This window comes from Cylas formicarius, unplaced genomic scaffold (genome assembly GCF_029955315.1).
Source record: "Cylas formicarius isolate icCylForm1 unplaced genomic scaffold, icCylForm1.1 PGA_scaffold_9__14_contigs__length_23061073, whole genome shotgun sequence".
NCBI lineage: Eukaryota > Metazoa > Arthropoda > Insecta > Coleoptera > Brentidae > Cylas > Cylas formicarius.
This window is the reverse complement of record NW_026844365.1, coordinates 11,495,007-11,501,889: the sequence shown is the minus strand read 5'-3', so window position 1 is coordinate 11,501,889 and position 6,883 is coordinate 11,495,007. Positions and strand designations below refer to the sequence as shown.

General features: G+C 34.4%; 1 long non-coding RNA gene across 1 annotated transcript; it reads right to left on the bottom strand.

The window, feature by feature from the left end:
• Positions 1-2,347: 2,347 nt before the first annotated feature.
• LOC132707834 (uncharacterized) lies at positions 2,348-5,465 on the bottom strand. Its single transcript, XR_009619782.1, has 3 exons — positions 5,339-5,465; positions 4,712-4,930; positions 2,348-2,471 (listed from the first exon to the last, which is right to left on the bottom strand). It is a non-coding gene; the product is annotated as an uncharacterized LOC132707834 (long non-coding RNA).
• Between the last annotated feature and the right edge of the window lie 1,418 nt (positions 5,466-6,883).

Genomic DNA, 6,883 nt, shown 5'->3' with positions numbered 1-6,883 from the left:
CAACAATTAGCGTGTTTTTTAATATTAGTGTGTGCCTTGTGCAGTGAACGTTGCAGTTCGTAAAATATGGAATTTCCGAAGATTTAGAGGAGGCTATGGATTAGATCGTGATGGATGAAGACAATAACAATGAAAGTCATAAGTGTTATTGAGATTTACGTATTCTTATGTATTGTAGCATTCCATTCCTTGTAAATTTATGCTAAAAATTGATATATTGAATGAAATATTGACTCGGTCTATATTCCACCCGACGTGGATACCTTGACTGAGGAAGAAGATATGAACGATAACATAAATCTACAAGACTTTAGGGAAGCAACTGATATAGTTGGAACTTTCGAGTTATATACACCGAATGATACAGCTGTCCTTCAACAGCCCTGTAATTCATCAACTACTGAACCTGAATGGGACTCGTCAGATGATGAAAACCTGGAATTCAAAAGAAGACGTATGCTTTCTGCAAACGACAGGCTTGCTTCTACTGTCAAATGGAAGAAAGATCAGATTGAGTACACTCACACATCTATATTGGATGAATTTCTGGAAAAACTCCGCTTGAAATATTTTTCATGTTTTTTGATGACGAAGTGCTTGATGTGATTTTAAATCTCACATTGCTTTGCGACTTTTAAAAACTGATAAAACAATTACTGAAAGGTCACGTCATGATTGTTCATGCTAATAAAACCCGAAAGAGATGTAGAATTTGCCACAACAACCCAATTTACGTTTGTAATAAGTGTAATGTGCATTTTCATGCTTTGTAAAATATCACCTGGTGTTACCAGTGGTGCGTTCATGCACCATAAAATATTATGCAATCTACTTTTAGTTGTTTTCGGTCGAATTTGAACATTCTTTTGTATATTTATGTATAAATTATATGTTAGATCTTATGTGCCCGAAAACATTATTTAATGTTTTTTCCCAGTGGTTCGTTTACGCACCAGTATTTTTTTGTATGTTTCGAATTTTTATTTTATTTTTTAACACGTAGTGTATTCTTAAGTGCAACAAAATAAATAATTTCAGAACAAAAAAGTAGGTACAATACCAATGGGTATTGAATCTTTAAAGATAGGCCCACCCTGTACACTCTTATTCCCTCCATACTTTCAAAATAACAGCTTTTCATTCCGATCGACTTTTCTTTTGGTTGTCAACGGGTGCGTTCTACTTGCCAGCAGGAATATCATCACATTTCAGAATCGTTTATTGATATATTCAAAGCGTCCTGCCAAATCGAGAGGAGAGCGTTTCACCAATTTCGAGTGGAATATTTTGAAATCAAACAAAACGCGTATCCCGATGTTTGTTGAAAATTTGAATGACAATAAATCCGAATGTCGGCACGACGCGAACCCGTACAAATATTTTTCGAACGAAACGCGTATTAGACTCGCGAGTATCGAACAGGTGTTAAATATAAGTTCTAATTTCGTGGTTTATTGTGCAGGTCAACTCTAGACGTCAATCAGGTACGCTGAACAAGTGCTAAGTGAACAGTTGCGACTGTTTGATCGTTACAAACAACAAATATTTGTACAGTTAAGAACTTTATCTCGAAGAACAGTGTTAAAGTCACCCGTAGCGTGGGTTTTCTTGCCGTTCTAAAATCGTAGAATATACTGTGGGGTCAAGAATTTCCCGTACACAGCTTATTGAATTGATAAGGTAATGTATTCGTAAGTGTAGGTGTATAGGGCGCTTCCAAATCGCTAATGCAGTATGCAATACTATAATGTTAGGCAATAAAACCCAGCCAAGAAAATCCGGTCTAATGATACGAAGAAATTCGCAATCGTCTTCAGAAAATGAGAAACCACTCAGATAAATATTTAACGAGATTGATATGAAATTGAGAGAGATATCGAGAGGTTAGGTATAACTGACACCAAAAAGGCGAACTATTTATAATTTTTGTTCCATTGCAAGCAAAATGGTATTGCTAAACTACCAGGTATTCACGAACACTGTTGAACTCTCTAAAAAATTGTCTAAAGGGATTAAAAAGTATAATTAGCTTGCTATGCAATTTTTCATTTATACCTTAGTTACGATGCTGTACTTGGGGAAAACTCCTTAAAAGTGATTCATGTTTTTCGGTCGCAGAAAAAAGTTTTGTGTGTACTATAGAGTATGCAGAAGTTGGTTTGTTCAATTTGGTATCAAGATATTAACGATATCAGGATACATCTTCAAAATTACAGATATAGACAAGATCCACCGAACTAGTACAGGTACAAGCCGCCAATAGAAAGTTAAAGGAGTCGATAAAATTGCGATAAAAAGACTATTTTAAAAATATTGCAAAACTACTTTTGTGTTTTATTAATGTTCTGTTTATTTGAGTTTTAATACAAAAATTAGAACCATAGAAGCTACTTCCTTCGGCCTTTGCACATTGGTCCATAAAGGTCAAGTCTTTCATTGGGTTCGGTTCGAAATGGAAATACAGACTCGAGCTGCGAATAACAGTCGGATTTTAAAATTTCAAAATCAATCAACATATCACAAAATTGATAACCAGTTTCACTATATGAAAAAAGTATAAGCAGAAAGGGCAAACTGAATTTATAAGTTGAGCTATCTTATTTTTGTTGTATAAGTTAAGGTTCTGTGTGTACCTTGCATAACTCGACACAAAAGTAATGATTTAATACAAAATTATGTTTAAAAGGCGACTACCACTGGATAAGGACCAACTTAAACAGCAGTTTCCATAAAAAATTCCTAAAATTAAGATATTAAACTGCACAAAAGCCAAATGACAAAACGGATTTTTAAAATGGCAACTAAAATTTCATAATTACAATAACCGCCAAAGAACACTTGGAATTGTTGCGAGGTTTTTGATTTCTTTTCTTCTGTCTGTAAAATAGCTTTTCTCTACTGTACAATTTTTTGATACAAACCAATTGTTCTCACAACACATAAATTTTAATGCTATGGGGCTTATATTTATACAGAATGTTATTTGTGAGATCCTCTCCATTTTTGTGTAATGGTACTATTTTCAAAGAATTTTCGGAATCGTTGGATTGAACCATATAGCTACTAGACATTAGAGGCCCTGCCTATTCTAATGGTACAGGAACTCATGAAGCAACTATTTAACAAAACTTTGAGGTCTGTTCAATATGCGCATGCGTGAGATTTGAAATTTCGTTTTTAAGCGTTGTTAAAGAAAATAGACAGGTGCAGAGTTAATCCAATGCTGAATTACAGCACACGGATCCTTGATCTTTACTATAATTCTGTAAGTATTTTAGCGTTTTGGTTCTTTAAGCGATATAGACACGATACAAGCTAATTTTTCCAGAATTTGTGCCCGTAAATCGACGCAAACAGTTTGTTTTTACAAACTTATTTGGTTTAACCTGTATTGAAAATGCACATAAGGTAGAATTTAGGAAATGTGACTGTAAAAGGGTAAATATAACTTTGAGGTACTAGGTACTAGATATCGCACTGTAAACATCTAAGTGGAAAAAACGTTCAACAAACACCTCGTATATGCAAAACGCTCATTCTTTGATTGCAAGTCTAGTAATGGCAGAAAGTTTCACGTCCTAAATATATATAATTATGAAAAGTATAGTACCAATGGACAATTTCGTCAAAAAACTGTAGGTATTGGAAAATGTATCCAAACACATTGAAAACTAGTATAAAACAAGTCAATAAACAATTACCCATAGATGTAACCGAATTAACATTACCAAATCCTAAAAAGTGTCGTTTATTATCTCAAAATTTAAAAAAAAACATTTTGCTAACAAAAATTGCATGGTGCATTGTGTCTACCGGGCTTTAGATACTAGTATCAACAATTTAGCTATATTTTATTGCAATTTGGGTTCAAATGTAATTAACCAAAAATTACTTTTCCAGAAATACTCGGGAGATCTTAAAAGTGCAAGCTGAAAGGAAGATTAAGAAATATTTTTTCCAGATGCACACTCCGGACTGGTTTTGTAGACAACATCGTGGTTTGTGTCACAACTACGACAATAATAAATTAAATAAAAAATATGTGCTGCATTTTTTAATAGCATAATAATATTTATTTTTTATTTGCACAATGGCATCCGACATAAGATGCTTCAGTTTTGCTTTTTCAAAGGAACTTTTATATTACTTGAATTGAGAGGATCACCACCTTAAAAATTGCAAAAAACAAGATGAAAGCAATAAAAAAATGTTCATTTATAATACATTAAAATATTGTTAATTATTAATAGAATAACTACAGCAAAAATTTCATTAACTGTAAATCCTAAACAAAATTTAAATCAGAAGCACCTGTTGGCAATATGTTACTATGCCCTAAATTCTTCACAAAAACTGGTTATTATGTGCCAGGCTTCCCTATAATTTGTAATATTGTTTTGACTACCAATGAAATTTAAAGATCTGATGGTGTCTGCTCTAGTTCCACCCAGGAAAGAAATTAGTGTTTTTACGTATTGGAAATAAAGCCCAAAAACGCCCCCCTACCAACAACAATTTCTCTTTATGTTCAAAATGGAGAATTTTTCACTTACAGAAAAAAATAAAAATATTTTATGCCGAAAAATAGTTGGTAACGTATTACCAACAAAATAATATTTTTGAGGAATGCGGTATTATTTGATAAATTTTATTAGTCAGGTTAGAAAAAAAAAACTATCATTTGGCACTCTAAATATGGGCTGTTATGTACCATTGGCAAACAGAATGACCAGAAAACAAGTAACCCGATTTACAACTGATCACAATACTGCACTCCGAACTTTATCAAGAATTTTCCACCTCTTCTATAGCTTAAAGGAGTGTGACCCCACATATGCATGCTCTTCTAAAGCTATCAGTCTCCCTGGCAGCTCCATTCTTCGCAAGGAATGTTATCCATTGTTTCCTTACAATTTGTTCTTCTGATAAACTAAAAAATAAAATGTAAATTGAATGAGAGTATCTGGATAAATGAATATTATATTAAAAATAAGAAACAGACAAATATGCGAGTTTACAAAAAAAAATGGGATAGAGAACATGGATCAGTCCCAGAACTTGTCCAAAAACTTGTTCTACTAAGTAGTTATTGACACAGAGGAGGTAGGTGATACTTACGACTCAAGGACATAGCTTAATCTCTAGCCAAGCAAGGGTTGGCAAAAATGTCGGAGACTAATCAATTTCTCTTCTTCCCAAGTTGTGCATATAATATATTTCCTACTCAAGTTGTCCCAAATCCAACAAGCAGATTTACAAAATCAGTATTTATTGATAGAACTGTTTCTATTTAATCAGTGTCAAATTGTGAGTGTAGATACTGCAGTATTCAACTTACCTCGCTAAGGAGGTGGGTGAGCTACAAAGATTTCCTGTTTAAATTCTTCCTGTTGCAACTGAACTGTTTCTGGTAATTCCCCACTTTCTAAAGGCAATTTCGTTTTTACTAGGCGTGATGACAAACAAAAACTTCCTGACATTTAGAATTGACAATTTATTGAGATTATTCTAGTACAACATGCAGCTTAATTGTTTTATTATATTTCCTCTAATTCTTGTACACTAAAACATATTACCCAAACATATTTCCTATGTAGCTATTTAAGTGTACCTTGCAGTTTGTTAAATCACTCGGGTGTGTCTAAGATCCTATTAGGTCCTCATATTTGCCACACTTGTATTTCCGTGAAGGAGCAAGCATTGAAAGCACAAATGATATAAGTTTGTGAGTGGCAGTCCCATAGTGGCACTTTTAAATATAAGGTTGTTCGGAAAGTCATTTCGTTTTTTCCCGTCAGAGGACTTAATTACGTTTTTTCGAAACCAACTTCACACTTAAGCCGCATAACCATTATATGTCTTGAGAGTTGATATTGCAAGGCTTGTGTGTGAAAAAGTTCTATTAATTCTACGCAGTAGTTTTTGGTTGGTGCCCTTTTAAATATGGAGAGCAATAAGCAGCATTTTGGTCATATTTTACTTTTTTACTTCAGAAAAGGTAAAAATGCTGTCCAAGCGAGAAAAAAATTGACGGATGTGTATGGAGAAGGCGTGTTAACAGTACGCCAGTGCCAGAACTGGTTTGCAAAATTTCGATCCGGCAATTTTGATGTCGAAGATGCACCACGGTCTGGAAGGCCGGTCGAAGCTGACAAAGATGCGATAAAGGCATTAGTTGATGCAAATCGGCGAATAACCACACGAGAGATCGGTTTTTGAAGCGGATTATTACTGGGGATGAAAAATGGGTTGTATACATCAATGTTAAATGCAAGAGGTCATGGAGCAGAAAAGATGAACCGGCTCAAAGCGTGTCAAAAGCCAACATTCACCAAAAAAAGGTGATGCTCTCCGTTTGGTGGGATGTCAAAGGAATCGTTTTTTTTTGAGCTTTTGCCGGACAATACAACGATTAATTCAGAAGTCTATTGTCATCAACTGGACAAATTGAATGATTCAACAGGAAGGGTGTAGTGTTCCACCAGGATAATGCGAGACCTCACACAAGTTTGGTCACTCGCTAAAAACTTTTACAGCTTGAATGGGACGTACTGCAACATTCACCATATTCTCCAGATCTGGCGCCTTCCGACTACTATTTGTTCCGGTCCCTGCAAAATTTTTTGGATGGCAAAACCTTTACCTCAAGTGAAGATGTCAAAAAACACCTGAACCAGTTTTTTGCCAGCAAGGACCAAAACTTTTATGAGAGGGGAATTATGTTACTGCCAGAAAGATGGCAAAAGGTGTTGGACCAGAATGGCCAATATATAATTTAATAAAATATTTATTCATTATACGAAAACTGTCTTTCATGTTCCCCAAAAAAAACGAAATGACTTTCCGAACAACCATATTTTAAATTAACTTGTACATAAGGCAA